The 26,848-nt window shown below is 39.7% G+C and overlaps 1 protein-coding gene across 2 annotated transcripts in view; it reads left to right on the top strand.

Moving 5' to 3' along the window:
- LOC120535132 (astrotactin-2-like) overlaps positions 1 to 26,848 on the top strand; it is a 2,291,264-nt gene that overhangs the window by 1,924,315 nt on the left and 340,101 nt on the right. The gene's annotated exons all lie outside the window — the stretch shown is intronic.

Here is a 26,848-nt window from a genome sequence, read left to right as displayed (position 1 = left end):
GACAAATTAACTATTATGTAACCACTTAACAAAGAAAAAAAATATTTATTACCCACAATTTTGCACACAAATAGAGCTGTTCAAATAAACATACAGCTGAACTTTAGGTTGCCACTTTTTTCCTATCTGTTTTGAACTGTCTTCAATATTAAAGTTCATTTTCCGGAGATACAAAGGCACTACTGCTCATGATCCAGAGTTTTATAGCTTTAGAAGGAAAAATATAACATCCGTCAGCTTCAATACAATGGTTTGAGCACATTATGTCCTTTTGGAAAAACCACATTGACAATGAGAGCCAGCATATTTCCAACTATAAAATATTTGATTTAGGTTTCAAAATTCAACCCAATCTCTGGTTAGCTTAAAGAAGGACTTGTAGTAAATCATTCTCATTTTTTTATACATTAGTCTTTATAGTTTTATACCATAGACATTTCAAAAATACTTGAAGGAAGATGAATGAATGTATTTAATATGGCTCGTATTTGTACTTCCTCTATGACAGATATTTCTGTAGTTTAGAAAAGCCATTGAGAAATTGTGTACCTGGAAACATTATAGTTATTTATTTTCATTATGTTGAAATAACAGAAGAATAATTCATGTCAGATTGCCACCAAATAACATCTGTAAAAATGGAAAGTTATTCTGCTGTGATGAGAGATCTGTAGCGCAGTGCAGTTTTTATATGAATAATCGTATCCCGTGAAGTACAGGCTCTAATTAAGTGCAGGTATATGCAAGCGTGATTCACTTTGGGGTTGATTGGGATGCTTGGCTGATCATGCATACATGGGCAGATGGAAGCAGATCAGTTAGTTGCCTCGTTCTCACCTCAGAGTGGACTTAGCAACGTACCTGCACCCTATCAGGCAGGATAAAAGGGAGACTGCATGGCAGAGGGGAACAGAAAGACAGATCAGAAGATGAAAGAAAGGAAGACACAGAGATTAAAGGAGAAGGACAGGAAAGGAATGGAATCAACCCACACTGTCACAAATGGTGGCAGAAGTGGGATGAGTCATTGAGGTGAGGAATGAAGAGCAGAAGAAGAAACAGCAACTGGATTTAGTGCCAGACTGTTTTTACGAACATACCCAGTCAAGTCAGAAGAGGACTTTTTAGAATGGACTGCTTACCTGATCACAAATACATGGGCAAATGCGAACAGATCATTCAGGTACCTCATTCACACCTCAAATTGGACAAAGCACCAAATCTGTGCCCAACCAGGTAAGATAAAAATGAGCCTGCACGGCAGAGGGGGGACAGAAGGACGAGAAGAAATATCCAAAAAAGGAAGACAGGGAGGTGAATGGAATGGAGAGAAAGGTAGGAACGGGATGGAGCCAACCTGGACTGTCACAGCTATGCTATGTAACCCAAGTCAAAGGATTAACAATTCAACAGTGATGGTCTTCCAGTCCCCCGCGGATACACTTTTTGGATTTTCAAATAAGCGCTACTACCCAGGGTGAATGCATATGAAAGCATTTCAGAACCAGCTGAACTGGTAAAACAAAAGTTTTCATTTTTTGCGCAAAACAATAAGCAGTTGTGATTGTCCAATCAGTGTTTAAAAGATAAGCCATCAAACAGGTGTGATTGGCCAGAGCAAAGACTTCCCGAAAGTGCTACATCCATCTTTTCTGAATCATCAGGTTTGTGCTTTTTGTGTTTAATATTCACATTAGGATATGATTCTCAAATTCCTTTATAAATAAACTCCATTCACAGGTTTCAACTGGCCTTGCTGGACATGACAAAAGATATAACAAAACCGTTAATATAAGTCTTCAAAAGCCATTATTGTTCTGGTTTTTTTGAGGAATGTCCTGATATTGTCCATCAGAGTTGCTGCATAGTTTCTAAAAGTTCTTTAACTGCTCAACATTGTCCACCTCTGGGATTCTTAAAACCTTATTTCAGATTTACCTCCTGTTTGCTAACCTGCATTGGGCAGTTCATTTCAGTCTCAATTTTGAAAACCCTACCATTGACTCAGATGAAATGAAGAGTTTAAAGAACTTGTCATAAAGAAGAAATAAAAACTAAACTTTTTTCCATTAAATCAATTTCCATGAAAAATTCAATTGACATAGCTCAGATGGCTACAATTCTGATAATTAAAGTAATTAATTACAATAGCAGATGTGGTTGAGGAAAGCACTGCAAATGACATGAAGAAATGTTGGGGTGCCAACCTAGTCATCCCCTATTTCTGTCAGTAAAAAAAGTATGAAAAAAGGCTGCTAAAGATGAGTAACTTGTGTAATTAACAAATAAAAAAGCCTTCAGGCTAGGCAACCATTTACTTCTACTCAGAATGAAAGGAGCTTTGTCCGGTGCTGTGTTCTGTTCAACTCTGAACACCTCCTTCTGGCAGCTGCAGCCTTTATAGGTGGAAGACAGATAGAGGCGGAGTCAGAAAACAGGAGAAACTCCTCCCCAGTCTCGACCCAGAGTGGTAGTACCTACCTCGAATGAGCCAGAAAAGTGATCCATAGACTCGCATGCGTGACACAGAATAATACAAGTTGTAATCTAAACATAAACTTAGACGTTTGTTTCAGTACGTCCATAACAAAGACAAAACCAAACAGCCCTGAGACCACATGCTTATGGGGCTGCCAGTTGTTTTTATTGTAATGAGGCTCTTTAGCATGACTGTTCCATTCTCAGTACTTTGTATACGAGGTGTGGCAGAAAAGTAATGAGACTGGCAACACTGCAAGCGATCTGGCAACGCTGCGCTGTTGTCCTTGATAGAGCACGTGTATCAGTACCCTCCCATAGCTCAGTGCGAGTTTCAACTCCTTCCGTTAACTACGTGATTTTTGTGACTGCAATTAGCGAAGTTGTGTTTTTGGTTGTGCGTCACGCAAAATGGTACAGCGGAATTTGGAGCAACGTTGTGCCATTAAATTTTGTGTTAAAAGCTTGGAGAATCGGCAAGTGTGACGTTTGAAAAGTTAAAACAGGCCTATGGGGAACATTCTTTATCCCGAGCTCAAGTTTTTTAGGGAGGCCTTCAATTTCGAAAAACCAATGAAAACATCAAACGTGTGAACACTCTTGTGAGATCAGACCATCGTTTAACATTAAGAATGTTGAGTGAACAATTAAATTTGAACAGATTTATCGTTCATCAAATTTTGACTGAACATTTGCACATGCGAAAGGTCTGTGCCAAAATGGTGCCGAAAAACCTCACAATTGAGCAGAAGGACAATCGAAAAAACGCATTCCTGTGGTTCCCCAGCCCCCTTATTCACCTGACCTCAGTCCGTGTGACTTTTCCTTTTCCTAAACTGAAAAATGTCCTCAAAGGACGTCATTTCGGGACTTTAGAAAACATGCAAAAGAGTGTAACGGACATGCTGAAGACCATACCGGTTGAAGACTTCCAGCGCTGCTACCAACAGTGGGAACAACGTCTCCATCAGTGTGTAGCTGCCCAAGGGAACTACTTTGAAGGGGATAACATTGATGTTTGAAAAAAATAAAAAACTTTGGTAAATAAAAACTCAGTCTCATTACTTTTCTGCCACACCTCGTATGTGAGCAGCAGTGCCCCTAGTGATGGAGGACTTGCAAACTGCTCCTTCTTTGTGAGCAACAGTTTTTAGTAAATCATACAAATCAATTTGTGACCATGAATGAATCGATTCAGTGGAGCTCAGCAGGACTGCTAAAGTGAACTTCAACATGTTTTACTCTTGCTCCCCAAAGAAATCTGACTACGGCACCTTGTTCAACAATGGTGCAATCTTGCAGTGGAGCGTCTATGTTAATTTAATTTTAGCCTCAACTAGACTAACAGCAGAACACTGTTCTGTGTGTGTGTTTGAACTACCCATAAGCCATCACTAACTTATTGCATTGGACTAGCTTCTATCTGTTGGCCTTTTCTTTTAGTGTAAGAGCCAATCTTAGCCAGTCTTAGAAACTTAATGTTAAATTCACAGGTGTCTGCTAATTTAAATAGAATTTCACATTGTTGCATAGATTATGTTGTAATCTTTTACTCCATGTAAGCTAGCAGCTAATAGGACTTTCTCAGCTATACCTGTAAGAACAGAGTGTCAATTAAGCAAGACAGGAAATAGACTATCTGTTAGAAGTATGGAGTGTTACATTAGTTTACAAGTAGAACATTGGCGTACAGTTTTTTAAAGCTACGAACACTTGAAAGTGTTGGCAGCAGTCGTTGGTATCCCGGCCCTCGACAGATCCAGTATGGACATTCTGTTTTATGCTGGATTCCATTTTTGATGCAACCCTCCCCAATTTACCTGGGCTTAGATCTGGCACTAAGAAGGTGGTGGAAGGTTATGACTGTAAGTAGAAGAGGTGGTGAAGGTAGACAAATTTAAAAACTTCGGTTCAACCGTCTCAAGTAGTGGAGAGGTGGAGATGAGAGTGCAGGTGGAGAAGAGTCATTTGTGATAGAAGAACACCTCCCAGAGTCAAAGGGAAGGTCTATAAAACAGTAGTGAGACCAACTATGTTGTATGGTTTGGAGACGGCAGCACTGAAGAAAAGATGGGAGGCAGAGCTGGAAGTGGCCAAGTTGAAGATGCTATGATTTTCGCTCGGAGTAACGAGGGTAGACAGGATTAGGAATGAGTATATTAGAGGGACAACTCAGGTACGACAGTTTGGTGACCAAGTGAGAGATCCTAGATTGTGATGGTTTGGCATGTGCAGAGGAGAAATGAGGGATACATCAGGAAAAGAATGTTTACGATAGAACTGTTGGGCAAGAGAAAAAGAGGAAGGCCAAAGACGAGGTTTAGGGATGTGGTGCGGGAGGACATGAGAGCAGTTGGTGTGGCAGACAATGATGTAAAAGAAAGGGATAGATGGAGATGGATGATCCGCTGTGGTGACCTCCAAATGGGAGCAGCTGAAAGAAGCAGAAGAACGTTTAAAAGTATGACTGTAAAACCATATGAGGAAGAGAAATGAAACAAGATAATTAAGCCTTGAACAGAACATTCTTTACACAAGAACATTGCCTTTCTTTATATTACAATTTTTTTTTGTTGCTTTGAATCCTACTAAAACTTTTAAAACTGATACTTGGACTAAGGAATTATGTGAACATGTGTCACGCATGTGGGGTCGATTTGCTTGATCAACCTTCTTCATACAGCACACTTCTGCAGCTCCACACCAGCAAAGCCCTTTTTCCTTCAGGTCATCTTTTACTTTATACATCCACCTCTGCTTTGGCCTCCCTCAAACTCTCTTCCCGTGGACTTCCATTCCCATCATTATTTTGCCCACATATTTATTGTCTCTCCTCATCACATGTCCACACCACCTTCAACCTACTTTCCTGTACTTTTTTAGATATCTCTTCCACTTTTGTTGTATTTCTGATTATCTCATTTCTTATTCTGTCCTTTTTTTGTAACTCCACACATCCATCTCAGTATTCGCATTTCTGTTGCATCTGTCTTCTCCTGATCTTCTTTACTGCTCATGTCTCAGCTCCAAATATCATTCCTGGTCTTACCACAGTCTTGTAATGATTACCTTTAACCTTTGATCCCACAATACTCCTGATACCTTCTTCCAATTATTCCATCCACATTTCACTCTATGGGTTATCTCTGCATCTATTTTTCCATCTTGGGTTACCACTGATTGATCCTAGATATTTAAATGTATCCACTCTTTACAGTAGCTCTCCCTGCAGTCTAATCTCTGAATCCCAATCATCATTTAACCTCATATATTCTGTCTTTTTCCTATTTATTGCCAACCCTCTATTTTTCAAAGCCCTTCTCCATTCATCCAGCTTCCCCTTTCCTGGTGCTACACAACATAATGTCATCAGCAAAAAGCCTGCATCTGGGGGATTGGTCTGTTATCCCATGACTCATTACATCCAGCTTTTGAGGCAACAACCTGAAGAAGGTACCCGAGTTGCCTCAAAAGCTTGCATAATGTAATCTTTTTAGTTAGCCAATAAAAGGTGTAATTTTGCTTGATTTCTCATTACATCCATAATGGCTAACACGGTACAATATCCTAGTACTATTCACAACCAGAGGTAAGGACTTCAAGAAGATTCCTGGTGCAGACCTACTTGAACTGGGATCTTGTCTGTTACCCCAACACTACCATCAACATTATCTCTGTTTAATATCCTCACTCAGCCAACCAATATTAGATTAGATGAGATAAACTTCAATATGCCCAATCAACTGCCTAGGAGTGGTGACATCATCCTGTTGATGTTTATTTTTAAACTCAGCAACAGAATGATGAGTAATTCTGAACCAACGTCAAATGGCATGGTTTTTTTTTTCAGACAAAACAAACTGGACCTGCTTTATTCAAATGTTAACACCTTCAAACGAACATCTGAACAGGTCTGATCATCTTACTGCCACCTATAGTCTTGTTACTGATTGCAGCACGTATCAGTATCCAAGTCATGTTCGTGTGTGAGTTTAGGGGGTTGTTGTTTGTTTTATTGTTTATATATTATATATTTATGTTTCTCTTTTTCTTTCTTGAACTTTTGTAAAGTTTTATTTTCCCCTTGGAGATAAATAAAGTACATCTATCTATCTATCTATCTATCTATCTATCTATCTATCTATCTATCTATCTATCTATCTATCTATCTATCTATCTATCTATCTCTTACATAGTGCCTTTCCTGTCTATCTATTACATAGTGCCTTTCCTGTCTATCTATCTATCTATCTATCTATCTATCTATCTATCTATCTATCTATCTATCTATCTATCTATCATATAGTGTCTTTCATCTATCTATCTATCTATCTATCTATCTATCTATCTATCTATCTATTATATAGTGCCTTCATATCTATCTATCTATCTATCTATCTATCTATCTATCTATCTATCTATCTATCTATCTATCTATCTAACAACAATTGTTGAAAAAATATAGAGAAAAAATGTAAAACAATCATTAATAAACCAGGTGTCCTACCTTACAGAGGCTTACAGAAAAAAAACATCTTTCATAGGACTCAAAATGCTTACCAGATCACCTGGGTTTATGTTTTAAAACTGCTCATTCAATTTGTATACTAGACAACCCCAAGCTTCGGGCCCCTGTGTCTAGACCCAACAGATGCATTTAGGGATTCATCTCTCCATTGGGATTATTAGGCAGCACCTGATTCTCTGTGACATTTCATACCACTGTTGCTTATTCACAGCTAAAGGCCAGCATCCAGAGAGTTAGATTTTTTTTTTTCAAATTCCGGGTATCTGTTTCTATCATTAGTATTCTGAGTAATAAACCATGCTGAGAAAATACATGATTTGTATTTATGATTAACTAGCAACAAACTGGTTTAAGGGAAATAGTTACTTTCCATTATCCAACTCAGTGCTTTGTCTGTTTTACACACACACACACCACACACTTACAATCTGTTGCTGTGTGTGTATATATATATATATATATATATATATATATATATATATATATATATATATACTGTATATATATATATATATATATATATATATATATATATATATATATATATGAAATTACCTCATCACCATCAGCAGATTGGATTGTAGGAAAAATGCCAGACACTGATCTGTACTCTGCCTGTCACATGCACTCATATATTTACGCTGACAAGGTAAAAGGAAATACTGGCAAGCAACCCATAATAAATACAACCTTTTTGACCTTAGGAATCTGTACACAAAGTCTGTTATTTTTTTATTATATGGCTAACTTGAAATGTCATCTTTTATAAGATAATATTTTAAGAAAATGGAAGTATATGTTGCTGTTTCTTTTCGTTTTAATATCATTTGTAAATGCAGTCTCAACATAAACAGACTAAGGGTCCATACAGTAAACCGTTTCATTCGGGCTGATTTTATCTTTACAGCGCCCATCACAGCGCTGTCACAGATCAACATATATTACAGTTGGAATGTGTGGGGCAATATTTCAAAAGAAAAACCTAAAAAAAAAAATACAAAAAGTAATAAATTTAACAGAGTGAGACTTTGAAAAGCACAGGAGGACAAGTTAAAAGAAGGATGGAGTTTTTCTAGCTTTGCTTACGTATATACTAATTTTATTCAAAATTTCCAGTTTTGAATAAAGGTACTTTGATTAGAAGTAATAAAAATGATTGTTTATTTTGTACTACCAGAATAGGATTTCAGTGTTAAGTGACACTTGAGTACTAACAGGACCCCTTAATTACTGTGAGACATTTTGCATACAGATGTGAGATTTGGAGGAGAACATCGTCAAACCTCCCAACAGCACATGGTTTCTAGGACCTTTACAGCTAAGCCTGGTGACCAATCAATAATTTACATTTGGTACATTGCATTAAACAGTTTCCACCTCCTTGCCCGAGGATATCTTAGTTACCTCTTGTTATACAATTGTGTTATACCACTTTGTGATGCTGGGAGCACTGGAGTCAATGGATGGAGAAATTTTGCCATCATATTAAACGGCCCAGCACAGACTCTACTGTAAAATGCCCAAGTGGTGTTGGGCAGCCATTTGGCTGGGGTCTCCAGGACAGTCACTGTTGTAACTGGCCTGTTGTACCTGAAGTGGAACAGATAGACTTATGTTCTCCAGGGAGCTTTGGACTGGAGTTTATTGTTCCTCTCCTCTGTAGTTCAACAAATAATTAATGAACAGATATTGCTGAGATTGTTCCTGCCTTTGCCATCTGCATGTGTGGATAGGCTCCATCTTCCTCACGACCCTGCTCAGGATTAAATGGGTTCAGAATAGGGATGGATGGATGTTAAGAATATAAGATCATAAGAGATTTGACAAACGAGAGAAGACACTTCAGTCCATCAATCCTGTTTGTTTAGCTAATAGCTAAGCTGCCCTGGTATCTCATTCAGGTGTTTTCTTAAAGATTGTCCAGGTTCCTGCTACAATTCCATGTCTCAGTAGTTTGTTAGAGAATCCCACAACTCCTTGTGTAAAGAAGTACTTCCTGGCTTCAGTTTTAAATTCACTTTCTTTTAATTTCCACTGATATCCTTGAACACGTGATTCGCCCTTAGTCTGAAAGAATGTTTCTGGATCTACTTTATAGATAGATAGATAGATAGATAGATAGATAGATAGATAGATAGATAGATAGATAGATACTTTATTAATCCTAAGTGGAAATTCACAAAAATATATTTAAAAAATATTTATCACTGCATTTGAGCGTTTTCAGTACCTGGGTTAGTTCTCCACATGGTCTCCTCTGCTCGAGACTAAACAAGTTTCATTCTCTGAGTCTGTCACAGTTGGACATGTCCTTAAGTTCCACTATGCACTTGGCTGCTCTCCTCTGCACAGATTCAAGTGCTGCTATGTTTTTCTACTACTGTGGTGACCAGGGGCCTCATGTATAACGCCGTGCGTAGAACTCGCACTAAAACATGGCGTAAGCACAAAAGCTGAAATGTGCTTACGCACAGAAAAATCCAGATGCAGGAATCTGTGCGTACTCCAACTTCCATGTTCTTCCGCTACATAAATCCCGATCAGCATGAAAAGTAACGCTCGTGCACGCGCTTTATGTAACGCCCCAACTCCTCCCAGAATTACGCCTCTTTGAATATGCAAATCAATATAAGGCACCCTTAAACTCAGCCTTCTGTGAAAAGACAATGGAAAAAGCACGGGGGAAAATATAAGAATTTCAGTGAATGCCAAGTGGAGGCAAAGGACAAACATACTATTTGTTCAAATAAACCGTGGTATAATCAACAAAAGGAAGTTGATCGAGTGACGTAGCGTGTTGGAGAAACTTGAAAGCTCACGTTCACAAAATCGCACAGTGCCAGAAATAAAAAAGAAGTCACATATCAAAGTCGCTGTGAAAAGCCGAGTTTTAGCCCACTGTCTGAGTGTCATATGAAAGTTTATTAGGGTACAGAGAAAAAAAGGCACACGGTGGGGAAAAAGCACAAAATGTCAACTTCAATCTCGACATTTCCACTTTAATCACATAGTTTATTTTGTCTTTAAAGTAGAACATCATAAACTTCATCTTAAAATCGTTTAATTAACCAGTTTCTCAAATCACATCGTAATTAAAGTAGCACGTTAAATGCTTTGTTTTGTATTTGATATTCTATGTGCTATATGTGTGTGAATCACTACTTGCTTTTTAAACCGGCTCTCTTTCTCCAACTGGACACAGAAGTCATTACATTCGTATATCAGATATTACAGCTCTCTAAATAACTAAAATACGTGATATCATTTTCATGATGATAGTTAAAGCACGTTATTAAACATGAGTTTCACGGCGCAGTGATTGTGTGCGACCTTCGATGAAATTATTTATTGCAGCAGTACTCATGGGCGGCTCTATGTCCAATAGAGAAAGTCCATTGTCAATATTTTATCTTATGCACGGTGGATCGGCACACAATCAGCTCTGTAATAGACGTTAAGCCATCTGTAATCTTAGAGCGCAGATTCTTCAAAACGTTAAAGGAACATTGAAATATTTTCGTAGTATATGTTTAATTATTCTATCCTTCACGCCAGTACCAGTGAAGAATTTAGATTATTTAAATGAAGATAAAGGTTTATCTGTAAAATATAATAAACATATTTTGCTGCATTTCATCTTAAAAATGGTATCATCATCATGTGTAAATACGCACTTTATAAAGTGGCGCAGGTTGTGTAATATTATAATTGTAGTGCAAGTTTACAGTGAGGTAATTGTACTTATAAGTACAAACAGTTCTACAAGGAGCACTTGATTGAGTGCGTTTATAGTTCTTGGGATGAAACTGTTTCTGAACTGCGAGATCCGTACAGGTAAGGCTTTGAAACGTTTTGCTGTGGCCGAGACAGCGTGTGCTTAATGGCGTATACCGATAATTCTCTTTCCGATCAGCTGCTGCTGTGATTCACACTCAGATACAGTGATATAAATACTCCGAGTGGTGCAGTGAGAGTAATATGGAAAAAGATGATCCGCTGTGGTAACTCCTAATGGGAGCAGCGGAAAGAAGAAGAAGGTGCTGCTAGAGTAACAACACTAAAGCAGTTATGGTATTTGGTATACTATGGCTATTCCCTGGACCATTATATTGTTACAAGTTAATTACAATCAGATGCATTACACTAATAAACAATATGCGGTTAGTTTCAGTGTATTTATAAATCCACGTCAGGAAAATAAGGTGTAACCACACAGGAACAGTAGCACTGCTTTGACGCTGGGTGCCAGTCTGAAAAACCGAGCGGAGAACTTGTGTACGACAAGGTATGATGTACCGTGGAAAAGTGCGTAGTGTTACGGCAAGTGTAGGTTTTATACATCGCGATTTGAATGTGGAAAAGTTCTTACGCAACATTTTTGTGCATACGCACCATTTATACATGAGGCCCCAGAACTGCACACAAAAACTCCAGATGTGGTTTTACTAGTGCATTATATAGTCTGAGCATAACATCCTTTAACAGTTTTTATGATATAACTTCACATTTCATTTGCCTTTTTAATTGCTTCTCTGCATTGCTTAGTTGATGAAAATGTTGTGTCAACTTTAACCCCTAAATACTTTTCAGAGATTGCTTCCTGAATGACAGCGTCTCCAAATTCGTATTTATTATTGATTAGCTGTCCCCTGCGGCTCTGCTCATGTAGTAGTGAAACAGGACAAACTTTAAAAATCAATTTTAAAAAAAAAAAGTGTAATTTTGGCAAAGTGGAAGGTACACTCCATCGTCAAACGTTGGCACTGTATCTGATCGTGTTCAGGTCTGACGGGAGAGCGTCCTCTGTGTGGGGAGAAAAGCATGTGGCTGTGATATCTTTGGCAATCAGCAGCTACCCTCTAAAACACATGTAGCTGTGATCTCTCTTTCAAAAACATCAGACGTTACTCCTTAACAATCTGTAGATAATAATGTTTGTTGAACAAACAGGTATTGCTAGCTAAGCAGAGGCAAGGTGTGCTCCAACACGTGGCGAGAGGTAGAGCGACTGGAACAGAGGCTGTTGTGTGAGTGAGAAGGTTCCTGTGCCCCTCTTCTCGGCCTGTAGCCTCTCTCTCGGATTCGCACAAAGAAATTGGTACCTCAAGCAAACTATGATACTTAGTGCAATGAGAGAAGTCACAAAATCAACTAGAATGTTCAAGCAAATTATAGAAAAAATCACAATCTAAATCTGTTAAGTAGTTATCTCGCGGAAAGCAAACAACAACATTTATTTATATCGCACATTTTCATACAAATAATGTAGCTCAAAGTCCTTTACGTGATGAAGAGAAAAAATGACAAAATAAGAATTACAATAAGAGAACACTAATTAATATAGACTAAAAGTAAGGTCCGATGGCCAGGGAGGACAGAAAAAAAAACTCCAGACGGCTGGAGAAAATAATAAAATCTGCAGGGGTTCTGAGGCCATGAGACCCCTCTGGGCATTCTACCTAATATAAATGATCAGTCCTCATGGTATTCAGGGTTCTCATGGAAGGACTTGATGATGATGGTTATGTGGATTTGTAGCCTTTAATCCATTAATGTAAGGACATCATGGTGCTTTGATAATGTGGTGGTGGCGCAGATCACCACCCCAGAAAACCAGTAAAAGAACAGAAGAGAGAGTAGGGGTTAGTACAGATTTTGGAGCCACCATGAATAGTAATGATAATTAATTGAATATACAGAGCATTAGGATTAAACTAAAATGAAGTTATGAGAAAGCTGTGTTAAAGTAATGTGTTTTTAGCAATTTTTTAAAGTTCTCCACTGTATTAGCCTGGTGAATCCTATTGAACAGACATACAGTTGTGCTTGAAAGTTTGTGAACCCCTTAGAATTTTCTATAGTTCTGCATAAATATGACCTAAAACATCATCAGATTTTCACTCAAGTCCTAAAAGTAGATAAAGAGAAACCAGTTAAACAAATGAGACAAAAATATTATACTTGGTCATTTATTTATTAAGGTAAATTATCAAATATTACATATTTGTGAGTGGCGAAAGTATGTGAATCTCTAGGATTAGCAGTTAGTTTGAAGGTGAAATTAAAGTTGGGTGTTTTCAATCAATGGGATGCCAATCAGGTGTGAGTGGGCACCCTGTGTTATTTAAAGAATAGGGATCTATCAAAGTCTGCTCTTCACACACATGTTTGTGGAAGTGTATCATGGCACGAACAAAGGAAATTTCTGAGGACCTCACAAAAAGAGTTGTTGATGCTCATCAGGCTGGAAAAGGTTACAAAATCATCTCTAAAGAGTTTGGACTCCACTAATCCACAGTCAGTCAGACTGTGTACAAATGGATGAAATTCAAGACCATTGTTACCCTCCCCAGGTCTGGGCAACCAACAAAGATCACTCCAAGAGCAAGGCGTGTAATAGTCGGTGAGGTCACAAAGGACCCCAGGGTAACTTCTAAGCAACTGAAGGCCTCTATCACATTGGCTGATGTTCATGTTCATGAGTCCACCATCAGGAGATCACTGAACAACAATGGTGTGCATGGCAGGGTTGCAAGGAGAAAGCCACTGCTCTCCAAAAAAACATTGCTGCTCGTCTGCAGTTTGCTAAAGATCACATGGACAAACCAGAAGGCTATTGGAAGAATGTTTTGTGGATGGATGACACCAAAATAGAACTATTTGGTTTGAATGAAAAGCGTTATGTTTGGAGAAAGGAAAACACAACATTCCAGCATAAGAACCTTATCCCATCTGTGAAACATGGTGGTGGTAGTATCATGGTTTGGGCCTGTTTTGCTATATCTGGGCCAGGATGGCTTGCCTTCATTGATGGAACAATGCATTCTGAATTATATCAGAGAATTCTAAAGGAAAATGTCAGGACATCTGTCCATGAACTGAATCTCAAGAGAAGGTGGGTCATGCAGCAAGACAACGACCCTAAGCACACAAGTTGTTCTACCAAAGAATGGTTAAAGAAGAATAAAGTTCATGTTTTGGAATGGCCAAGTCAAAGTCCAATCGAAATGTTGTGGAAGGACCTGAAGCGAGCAGTTAATGTGAGGAAACTCACCAACATCCCAGAGTTGAAGCTGTTCTTTAAGGAGGAATGTGCTAAAATTCCACCAAGCCAGTGTGAAGGAATGATCAGAAGTTACCGGAAACGTTTAGTTGCAGTTATTGCTGCAAACGGGGTCACACCAGATACTGAAAGCAAAGGTTCTCATACTTCTGCCACTCACAAATATCTAATATTCCATCATTTACCTTAATAAATAAATGACCAAGTATAATATTTTTGTCTCATTTGTTTAACTGGTTTCTCTTTATCTACTTTTAGGAGTGAAAATCTGATGCTGTTTTAGGTCATATTTATGCAGAAATATAGAAGATTCTAAAGGGTTCACAAACTTTCAAGCACAACTGTACAGACAGACAGAATTTGGATTTTTTATACTGTATGACCTCAGGAGTAGGGAGCCAGGCGTGGCCCTCCTCACTCACTCACGCGCCAGCCTCTGTTTGAGTCGCTCTACCTCTCGTCACGTGTTGGAGCGTAACTTGCCTCCGCTTTGCTAGCATTACCTGTTTGTTTATTGGTTTTTAAAGTTGGTCCTGATTCACTATTACACGGGCCGAGCCACGGGGGACAGCTAATCTTTAATAAATTTGATGCTAAAATCCTGTTTTCATTCTAGGGTGTTGAGTGTTATTTGAAGAGGGAAAAACATGAATGTTTTAAAGATAAGGCTTCAGTAAAACCAAATGTGTAAAAGGTGCAGGGGTCTGAATACTTTGTGAAGGCACTGTAATTAAGTTAACCTTTTAGAGGCTCCATGATTTCTAATTGCGCCCTCTGGGGCTCCCAGGGAGCTTGCGCTTCCTCCTTTCCAAGATTTAAACGAAAACAAAAATATATATTTTTTAACATATTTGCTTTCTGGCAAAGCTTAGTGAATAATAGATACCTATGTGATTTCTGACGGTGGGGTGGCGCCCTTCTCAGGGTTTGTTTCTTGCCTTGCGCCCTGTGTTGGCTGGTATTGGCTCCGGCAGACCCCTGTGACCCTGTAGTTAGGATATAGCAGGTTAGATAATGGATGGATAGATATGTAATTTAATTCGCTTTTTACATTTTGCTGTCATTCATGAGTTTTTAAGAAATGGTCTGCTCTTAAATGGCCCAGTTTTTGCAATATTAATAACTGATTAATACTTACCAACAATATTTTTGGGAAGAATTTTACAAAATGGTGCTGTTTAATGTTAATACGTATAATAAAACACCCAGGCACGCTTGATTGTGCATGTAATTCATGCTTTCCTTTCCTGCCCCTTTGTTAACAACTAATGATTACCAATTAGCTCCTTGGCCAAGAGTGAGTCATTTGTAATCTAACACTTTTTGTAACTTGACAGGTAAAATTGCTAGCTGTTATCCTTCAACAAGACAGAGTATTCATTACGTGCAACTGTAAGCAGAAAAAAAAAAACCTCTTCTCTTCCATGCCTAAAGTGTATTTATCTCCTTTTCTACTTAATAAAGTAATTTTAGGTTTCCATTTATTTTCTTGATCATATTCTATTCCTATGTTTTTCAAGTGGTGTTGGCCACCCTGACACATCTTTCTTATATCTTGCACTAATTCTCAAGGTTGTCTTACCGAGCTCATTTAAGCTGCCTTTCCTCTTATTTTCTCTTGACATTATCTTGCAATTTAGTGACACATCCAATGACAATCCTTCACAGCGGTTCTTATGTTTTTTTTTTATTTTGAATAGGTAACAAATGTATTTCTTATGCTCGGTGATTATCTGAATGAAAAACATCCTTTCTCTGTATTTCAGTTTCCTTTTGCTGATCCCCAGTTTAAATGGGAAGGCACGCAACCCTAAGCCACTGTGGCTTTTTTCTGTAAAATAATTAAACAGCACACATTAGATCAGAAAGCGTTTTCCATAAGGAAGCTTTTAATCAATATGTTTTGGGTTTGGCAGGCGCTCAAGCCCTTGGGAATTTGTGCAGTAATGGTGATTGTACCATGCAATAAGTGGAATGGATCTGATGATGTCAGAATAACAATTGCATCATTGAAATTCTAGGCAAATACCAAAGTGTTTGCAGTAACTCTCAGAGCACCTCTATTTAACAGCTTAAGAAACGTAATGTTCTCTGAAACAAATTGACATTGGCCTTTGAAAGCTTTGTATTCATTTATTTATTTTTTTTCCATTGCAGTTAGAATCAAAGAATGGAAGGTTAAAAAACAGCCTACCATCCTCAAGCCTCGCATCACTTTTGACATTGAATGTGTATTGTGAACACATAGCTTGCTGGACTGGCGTCTCCGACAGCCCAAATTTGCTTAACTGTTGCCCTGCAATATATTAAAGCCACACTTGTCAGTTTGCTGAATTTGTCCTCTCTTTGATATTTAACTCTCTTTACTTTTAATGATAAGATTGCTTAATTCACGGACTGATGGTGCTGCATCCACTTCGGCAGCTGTCCAACCTGGAATAATACTGATAAAGGGCACAGATGTTACCACATAGAGATGCAATGTTTATTAATCAGAAACACAAGGGACAGCTAGTACAATTAAATATCAGAGATGCTGTCCTACAAGCAGGAGTTGATAGAGCTAATTTAAATGATGCTACGAGGTTTGGAAACCCCTTTTAGGGTCACAAATGTTTTGTCTCTTAACCTGAACTGCTAACCTCATTGCATTCATCTGCAGAAGGGATCCGGCTTTGGGTTCTTTTCACTCATAACCATCTTGAGGTGATCTCAGCCACCCCAGCAATCTGCCTATTGACTTTCGTCTGCTCTTTGGGTTCCACTCTGATCCTCCATAAAAATAAAAATAAGACACGGATGATGCTGGGAATCAACAGCAACACACTTTGATACACCATCCCTTGACAAAAAGCTCTCATTGAAGAAGTCCTGATATGTGTCTCTCTTTAGCTGCTGAGATATAGCCAGCCTATCTTCCCAAGGAACTGTAAGTTTGGCTACTAGGATATTTTTTGTGTTCCTGGATAGCAAAATCAAATCTGGCTACAGTACAATTACTACCACCTCTAATGGAAAGACAGGTTTCATTTTCAAATCCACTCACATCTCCCAATCTGAAGCATGATGCAAAATGGTTGAGGGGTTCTTGGTAGTTGTTCTTGTACTAGAGCCTTATCTCCTTTCACCAAAAAACTTAATATGTTCAAGTGATGAGTTTTCTCTCCATTGACTTTGACCCTTTGAAGGTCCATCCACTTGGAAATTTCCGTAATGATCTTATCATGCCTCATCTATAGATGGCTTCTCCTAACACCTTGGTGTTGTCATTTCTACATGGAGTGACTGAAATGTATGCAAATACCCTTAAAAGTCGATAATTGGCAATTTAATTACAACTGAATTGTTTGACTACAGTCGACTGGCGCCCTCCCCGGGATTTATTCCTGCCTTGCGCCCTGTATTGGCTGGGACTGGCTCCAGCAGACCCCCGTGCCCCTGCGTTAGGATATAGCAGGTTGGATAATGACTGACTGACTGACTGAATTGTTTGATATTTGATTTTAAACTGAGGGCAGAGGGGTGAATCAAGGAAAAATGCCTTTATCCTAAATATTATGGAGAGCACTGTAAGTGAGACTTTTATAGGTGAAGTCTAGGCTTATGATTGGCCAGATTGAGGGCTGTTAGGAGAACCATGTAGCTTAGCATTGTCAGAACTGCATCAAGCTGATTCCACAGTACAAATCTATTGTCACTCTATCTGTTGGTAAGCAGTACCATAGGAGTGTTATATTTATATATACAGGTCAGGTCATGTTGGGGAGCAGGCACTGGTACAGTGTGTTGCCACACCCACCTAACGAAGAAACAGATTTGGATCTTGGTGGGCAACTCCCAGCCAGACACACAGTCCAGTCCCCCAGTCCCAACCTCTGAAAATGACCGTCTGTCTGCCATAGCCAAGTGTTACGTGGGCATCCCCTTGGCCTGGTCCAGCCACTTGGGTCCTCAACAATGATGATCCTGTGAACCGAATCGCCCTCTGGGAATCACACCACATGACTGTAGTGCCGTAACTGATGCTCCCTCACAATGCAGGCAATGTGCCTCATTTGGGATTCCATAAGTAACCACTCATTCGACACAAAATCAAAACTGCGGTACCCAATTATTCTCCAAAAAGACAGTGCTGAAGGAGTCCAGTCTTCATCTCAGGTTACTGGATAGCATCCATGTCTCACAACCATCACCAGGCACCAGGACTCTAAAGACTTGGACCTTCATCCTTTTGTATTGATATCAGGAGCTCCATACACCCGTTTCCAGCGACGTCATGACCCCCCATGCTCTCCCTGTCCGTCTAATGACTTCATAGGAAGAGTCACCAGAGACATGAATGTCACTGCCAAGGTAAGTAAACCTCTTGACATGGTTGTCACTCTCTCTGCAGACAGACACACTGCTGATGACTGTGCTTTATATATTTATATATCTCTTTATTATATTAAAATAATCCTCGGACAAGACGAGAGTTTTTAGCCTGGGACGAGACAAGACTTTTTCAGAGAGAAACTTTCACATCCCACGAGACGAGACTTTGTGCCAAGAGATTTAACCATGCCTGGGGCCGGAAATGAAAGACAAAGAGTAGATGACAAAGTAGAATGTCATTAAGAGGTTCAGAAATGTTGACGCAATACACATGCAGAGCAGGTTAGAGATAATGAAAGTACTAAAATTCGAAAGTCTCAACAAAAATGATAGCAAAGTTCGCATTAGTGCAAACAAATGGAAATTATTACTCGGTTAAACAATGGAACAGCGAAAAGAAATCAAATATATTGTTCGGATTTAAACTTTAAGTCAGAGACTTGTAGATCGTCTAATTCATGTTGCTATCAGGGAAACGTGGTGTTCCTTCCAATGAAGAGGCGTATCCATGAGAATTAAAAGATTTGTTGTTTGGTGAAAGTGAAATCCACATACGCGATCGGGAGAGACGCAAAGTGGCTGGCACTTAGTACAGGCCTGGGGGTTGGCGAGCAAAGCGAGCAGGGAGAAAAGCCCCCTAGTACAGTATACTGTATATAATATATTTATATTTATATATTTACTTTATATATACAAATGCTACAAATTCAGTTTCTCAACAAGCAAAGAAGCCAACCCTAGAAGAAGCAGCACCACATCGCCGGACACACACAGAAAGCACACCTACACCCACTTTCACTTATGTCAGTCCACTGTAGAATCAACTCTCCATGTAGCATGCACATATTTGAGATGTTGGAGACAACCCCATTAGTACCATTTTCAAAACCTGTGTATTCTATTTCATCACTTTCAGAGGCCAGAGAGCATTCCAACAGCATTGGGTGCAAAACAGGAAGTAGCACTGGAGTGGGCAATAGCCTATCATAGGACACCGTCACATACAAATGTTATTGTTCCATTTGCTGAAATTCTTTTTAGATTAATCTGAATTATGTTCAAATCGCCTGAAAGATAATTTTAAGTTAAAAACAAAGCAGAGAGTTTTCAGTCTTGAAACAGGGTAGTTTTTTTGTTTTTTTTTTCTTTCTGCACAATGCTCTGTACCTTCCACCTCGAGCTGCATTTAAATAGTTTGCATGATTCTGGTTTATGTTTCTCCACCTCCTATGAAACTGAAATGGTTTATAATGAGGTTTGTGGGAGGTCTCTTTTGTTCAATGCTAGCAATGCTTGTTTATTATAACAAAAGAGTATCATATTTTGCATATGCGGGAGGTATATTGCCTTGAGGCAGTACACAATATTTTTCTGACTGGCACGTGTTTAATGTTTTCATTCTCTTAAATGTGTTACAAATGTTTCCTATTACAAATTTTTTACTTTTCATCTGTAAATAGCGCACAAAATGTTCTTTTAGGGAACATATTAAAATCCTCATTTTGCTATCATTATTATTTTTCTGAGGGTCTGTTCTTTATGAATCATAACCAAATTAAAGTACTAATCATATATTTATAGAGGAATTAATCTGTAGGATTTTAGATTATTCATTCAACATTTTACAACATTCATGAATATATTTTTATTGAACTGTATTGTGATTGGGGCAGTTTATGCTTTCTTGTATAGTGTTGTAGAGTATTCATTGACATTGTGGGTTTTTTTTTTTACTAAGAGTAAAATATATATTCAGAGTTGTAGAGCAATATTAAGTTGAAAATTATACTGGAAAAGCTGGTTAAGGGTATTGACATGATTTGGAAAGGATAAGCCCTTTGAGACCCTCATGATAATTTTTGGAAATCATCACCGAATATGTGTTAGAGGATAATTGCATTTTGTGTAGAGTATAGTGTGCAAGTCTACAAAAAAGACAAAGCAACACTTGAAGCTGTGCATCATGGGACTTAAGGACATGTCCTGCTGTGACCAACTCAGAGAATTAACCCTGTTTAGCACCATGGCATTTTCACAACTGAAAATAAAAGCCATTGTTTCAAATTGTTTCACAATTTTAAATTTATTTATTTATTTTTTCTCAAAAGTCATAGAAAAATAATTTAGACTGTTGTCACAGACGGCTGGGGTTCTTACCCAGCCGGGACGCCTAGAAGGTCCGGAAGGTGGCAGTAAAAGCTTCCGGGTCAGGAGGACACAACCGTCCTGGAGCAGGAGAGGACCACGGGAGAGGAGGAGAGACTTTCCTACTCGTTGGGACCCGTGGCCACCGCCAGGGGACGCTTTAAGCCTCCTGGGACCCGGGAGAACATTACTTCCGCCACACTTGGCAAGATGGCAGAGGAACCTGCCAGGGACGCCCGGAGTGCTTCCAAGGCAAAGGGCAGCACTTCCGCCACACCAGGAAGTGCTGCCGGAAGTTCGTTCCCAGCCACCTGGAATGCATCCGGGCGGGAATAAAAGGGCCCGCCTCCTAACAGTCAGGGAGCTAGAGTCGGGAGAGGGAGCAGGACGAAGCTCCCAGGAGGAGATTGGCGGCCAAGGACTGAGAGAAAGAAAGTTCATTTTGGGTGATTATTGCTTTGTGCATTGTGTGGTGTTTGGGACTGTGTTTATTAATGGAAAATAAACGTGTGATTTTTATAAAGATGTGGTCTCCGACTGGTGGTGTCCGGGCAAGTCTCACACTGTATAATCATGGCCTAACAATCAGGTGTGCTTGACAACTAAGTTAACTGATAGGAAAGCTGGAGAATTTCACATTTTTATTTACTTAATCTGAGATTTGCTTATTACATTTTTTGTTTATTAGATAGTTTTGTAGCCACAAATCATATTCAAAAGTAATAGCGATAATAAAATGCAATTTCATGTGTTAGCAGACTCCATTTCTTTTTAAATGAAGTTAAAAACAAAGCACCAAGAGGCTCAATGGCTTTTATTTTCAGATGTGAAAAGGCCATGGTGGAGGGCCAATGACTAACTGCTCTTTATTTTCCTTAAACATAACATTTTTCAAAGTATACCCGACAGAGTAGTATCCAATACTCAGCAATTTAAAAATATCTATTTAAACAAAATGATAAAATAAGTATCAGTATTATCCTATGAAAGGAGAAAAAGAACTGAAGTACTTTTTCCAATGTAGCTATTAATATTAGATAAAACACAGTAATTTGTTAAAATTATATAGAAGTAAGAACTTGGAAACAAACTGATTTATTGTTTAACAAGAATATAAATGGTACATGCTGGGGAAGAAGATCAGGGACTTGCCGCAATTGTCTGTGTATGTCTGGGATTGAAAGATCAGGAGCCAAGTGCTAGAGATCAGAGTCGTAAGCCACTGAAGCCCCCTTCCCAGCTCCCGTCCTCTGTTTGTATCACTTAGGGCTGCTGCAACTTTCCTGTGTTATCAATCATTTCAAACAACATTTAGCTACCTAATGTCGGTTTTTCACAATAATAATCTTCAGACAATCAGGAGCAGCAGAGATGGCGCTGCTGTGTGAGCTGTCAAGCAAATGTTTGACTCTCTTTTGGTAAGTCTCTGTAAGCTTTACCCACCTGGATTTAGGCAGTTTATCCCATTCTTCCTGGCAGATCTTCTCAAGTTACATTAGATTGGATGGCAAGCATCTGTAAACTGACATCATCAGTTCTCTGTTCAGATTTTAAATGGGGTTTAAGTCTGGGCTTTCACTGGGCCCTTTAGGGACACTCAGCGACTTGTCCTGAAGCCACCCCAGTCTTGTCCTGTATGCTTCACGTCATTGTCACATAAAAGGTGAATCGTTGCTCCAGTCCAAGGTCGCATGTACTCTGGAGCAGGTTTTCTTCAAGATCCTTTGTGTAACTGGCTGCATTCTTCCTTCCTTCAATTCTGTCCAATCTCCCTGTCCCTGCTGCTGAGTTAGATAGATAGATAGATAGATAGATAGATAGATGTGAAAGGCACTTTATGATAGATAGATAGATAGATAGATAGATAGATAGATAGATAGATAGATAGATAGATAGATAGATAGATAGTGTGATACCCGGGCGGGTACAGATGCCCTAACCCTGAAACAGACATGCAGGGCACAAGTTTAGCACAGAACCCACACTTTTATTTACAGCTGGTGAGTGCTACCCTCTGCTCCCCACAGCACAACACAGCACATAAAGCACCAACACAGTCCCTTTGCCGCCATCTCCAGTCTTCCACACAGAATTTGTCCTCTTCCTTACAACTCTGGGTGTTGGATGCTGGCAGCATGCCACTTTTTATACTGCACCAGGAAGGACTCAAGGTACCCAACAAGCTTCATTTCTGGGCGTGGCAGGAGTGCTTCCAAATAGGGCCCTGCAAATGTCCATGTGCCCCCTGGCACTACCCACGGGCCCCAATAGGGTTGAGCTTCTATACTCGTAACCCATGGCCTGGCTGAAAACCTCTGTTGGTCTGAGGGGAGAAATTGTCCTGGAATTACTCTTTCCCCCGGTCCTTCCATAATCAGGGCTTACCAGCTAAGTAAAGGCCCCAACCGTCCACCACGATAGATAGATAGATAGATAGATAGATAGATAGATAGATAGATAGATAACTTTATTTGCCCTCAGTGGGAAATTTTGCTTTTTACAGAAGCCCTTTAAATAAATAGATTCATAAACAGACTAATGCCCTGCGGTTGGCTGGCACCCTGCCCGGGTCAGGGATTGGCTCCAGCAGACCCCCGTGGCCCTGTAGTTAGGATATAGCGGGTTGGATAATGGATGGATGGATGGATAGATAGATAGATCAGTAAGTATGTCAATAAATAAATGTACGCACACACTTTGGTTTGAACAAAAAATAAAATTAAAAACAAAGAAAATATCTGATTTAGCAGTCCTAATCCCGGTAAGGCATTATGCAGAGGTATTGCTGTTGGTATGAAGGAACCCCCATAACATTTCTTGACCCCTTTGGCAGAACGACTCGTTGGCTGAAAGTCCTCAGTGTTGGAGTGTCATAGAGAGGATGTGCAGCATTGTTCATAATGACACTCAGTTTTGTTTTAATTCTTTCCTTTGCCATGATCTATAGGGAGTCCGGAGTGCATCCTATAAGCGAGCCTAGCCTTTTAATTACCTTCTTGATTTGGTGGGCCTTGCTTGTAGTGATGTTACCAGCACAGTACATTATAGAAAATTGCACTGACCATCACAGAAATGCAACAACACTTTCTAAAGCTGCACAGGAGACAGAGGACACCACAACGTTGGTTAGCATAGGCCTTAAAAAACAAGGACTGACACCATCTGGTCCCACAGCTTTTCCTGTGTGTAGCTTCCTCAGTTGTCTCCTTACTTGGTCTTCAGTTATGGACAGTCCACACTGACAGTCAGAGGTGGACTCATCACTTGCCGTTCCAGTTGACGTGGTAGGAGTTTTTGATGTAGGTGGGATGGTGTGGGGAGACTGATCATTGGAAAAAGCTGGTGGGAAAATCTTTTAAAGAATTGGTTCAGAGCATTAGCTTTATCCACATCTCCTTATAACACATGAGCCCTGGATTGCTTGAGTCCAGTAATAATACCCTGCCTTTGTGGGTACCACTGATTCGACACACAAGTTAATGTAGTCTGTGATGCAGTCACAGAGTTCCTCCATATTGTCCCCATTTGACTCCCACATCACTTCCCAGTCTCTCATTTGGAAGCAGTCACTCAGAGCCATTTCAGGCCTCCAGTCTCCACTTCCTCACTATTCTGGTGGTAACAGGATGTTGTCTAATAACAGACCCGTAGCCTGGAGTAAGATGAATCAGGTTGTAGTCAGATTTGATAGATAGATAGATAGATAGATAGATAGATAGATAGATAGATAGATAGATAGATAGATAGATAGATAGATAGATACTTTATTAATCCCAAGGGGAAATTCACATAATCCAGCAGCAGTATACTGATACAAGAGTCGCATAATGTGGGGGAGGAACGATAAACTCAGTCTGTCAGTGGAGCAGGACAGTGACAAAAGTCTGTCACTAAAGCTACTCCTCTGCCTGGAGATGACACAGTTCAGTGGATTCTTCATGATTGACAGGAGCCAGCTCAGTGCCCGTCGCTCTGCTACAGATGTTAAACTGTCCAGCTCCGTGTCTACAATAGAGCCTGCCTTCTTAACAAGTTTGTCCAGGCATGAGGCGTCCCTCTTCTTTTTGCTGCCTCCCCAGCACACCACCGCATAGAAGAGAGCACTCGCCACAACCGTCTGGTAGAACATCTGCAGCATCTTATTGCAGATGTTGAAGGATGCCAGCCTCCTAAGGAAGTATAGTCGACTCTGTCCTTTCTCACACAGAGCATCAGTATTGGTAGTCCAGTCCAATTTATCCTCCAGCTGCACTCCCAGATATTTATAGGTCTGCACCCTCTGCACAGTCACCTCTGATGATCACAGGGTCCATGAGGGGCCTGGGCCTCCTAAAATCCACCACCAGTTCCTTGGTCTTGCTGGTGTTCAGGTGTAAGTGGTTTGAGTCGCACCATTTAACAAAGTCTTTGATTAGGTTCCTGTACTCCTCCTCCTGCCCACTCCTGATGCAGCCCACAATAGCAGTGTCATCAGCGAACTTTTGCATGTGGCAGGACTCCGAGTTGTATTGGAAGTCTGATGTATATAGTTTGAACAGGACCAGAGAAAGTACAGTCCCCTGCGGCGCTCCTGTGTTGCTGACCACAATGTCAGACCTGCAGTTCCCAGAGGGGACTGGGCGGTCTCTTGGTCTGGAATCCCTACAGATTTTATTTTTTCTCCAGCCGTCTGGAGTTTTTTTGTTTTTTCTGTCCCCCCTGGCCATTGAACCTTACTCTTATTCGATGTTAATTAATGTTGATTTATTTTGTTTTCTTATTGTGTCTTTTATTTTTCTATTCTTTATTATGTAAAGCACTTTGAGCTACTGTTTGTATGAAAATGTGCTATATAAATAAATGTTGTTGTTGTTGTTGTTCCAAAGATGCGCATACTGAGGTCTGTCTGTAAGATAGTCCACAGTCCATGCCACCAGGTGTGAATTTACTCCCATCTCAGTCAGCTTGTCCCTAAGGAGCACAGGTTGGATGGTGTTGAAGGCGCTAGAGAAGTCCAAAAACATAATTCTTACAGCACCACTGCCTCTGTCCAGGTCGGATCGGTGTAGCATATAGATGATGGCATCCTCCACTCCCACCTTCTCCTGGTATGCGAACCTTCGAAGGTCGAGGGCGTGGCGGATTTGCCAGAGGTGCCAGTAGTTTATATTGAAAGGCACCACCATGCTTCACCGTAGGAATGGTATCAGGCTGGTGATGAGCAGTGCCTTGTCTTTGCCAGACACAGTGCTTGGAGTTCTGCCCAAAAAGTTCAGTTTTTGTCACATCAAACCAGAGAAGCGTTATCCCCAGGCTGTCAGAGTTAAAGCGGGAGTTAGCCACTCTACAATAAGCACTTGTTTGATGGAGTGCTGCTGAAATGGTTGTCCTCCTGACAGGTTCTCCCATCTCAACAGAGGACATCTAAAGTTAAAGCTGTGAATTCACCTAATTCATGTGTCTTTGGGATGTGAGAGGAGAACCAGACACCATTAAAAACATACATTTAAGGAAGCTTATGACAAAATGTTCTTTGCATAAAAGTAATATCAAACGCAAACATAAATGAGAGAAAATGTTTGTAATTGCTAAATTCATTTCGACTTGACAGTGCTTCTGCTTGCAAGTTGGAAAAATAGTCATTTAACTGCTGCTAATTGCTGGCTCCATTGGAGATTTAGTGGGATTAACTTTAACCTCTAATTAATTCTGATTTGACTCAAAGAGAGTCAAATCATGTGACCCACACTTGTACAGCCCATCTCTGCCACCGATCATTTTTCCTGTCCTTTAACGCCATTATTTTTATCCAAACTCAGCCACAGTATTTTATCCTCCTTGAAGACCAGTTCAAAATGCACTATAAAATCCAAACAGTGGTTTCAGTTACTAAATGGTCACGGCAAGTATTTATGATAGCAGATAACGGAATCTGTCAAGAAGCCACTAATTCCATTGAAATATTTAACAGATGCTTTGTGGCTCAGGCTGCTATTCAGAATAGATGCTGAGCTTGCCAGAAAATTGTACAAAACACACAGACTGGCACATGTTCAGAGATTTTCAAATAAAAATGATATACTTATATAATGTAATTTGATATTTTAATGAAATACTACATATACATCACCACCCATTTTGGTAACACTTTAGAACTCGGGGGTTCTGAGGGCTTGCTGTAGTGCATCTATCAGTCACTATATGCTGTTAATTCAACTCAATAAAGGTTTTATTTTTGTGATTTAGCAATAAGTGAAAAACTGATGCCCTCCTGTAAGACC

This window comes from Polypterus senegalus, chromosome 9, assembly GCF_016835505.1.
Source record: "Polypterus senegalus isolate Bchr_013 chromosome 9, ASM1683550v1, whole genome shotgun sequence".
Classification (NCBI taxonomy): Eukaryota; Metazoa; Chordata; class Cladistia; order Polypteriformes; family Polypteridae; genus Polypterus; species Polypterus senegalus.
This window is presented reverse-complemented; position numbering and strand designations above follow the sequence as displayed.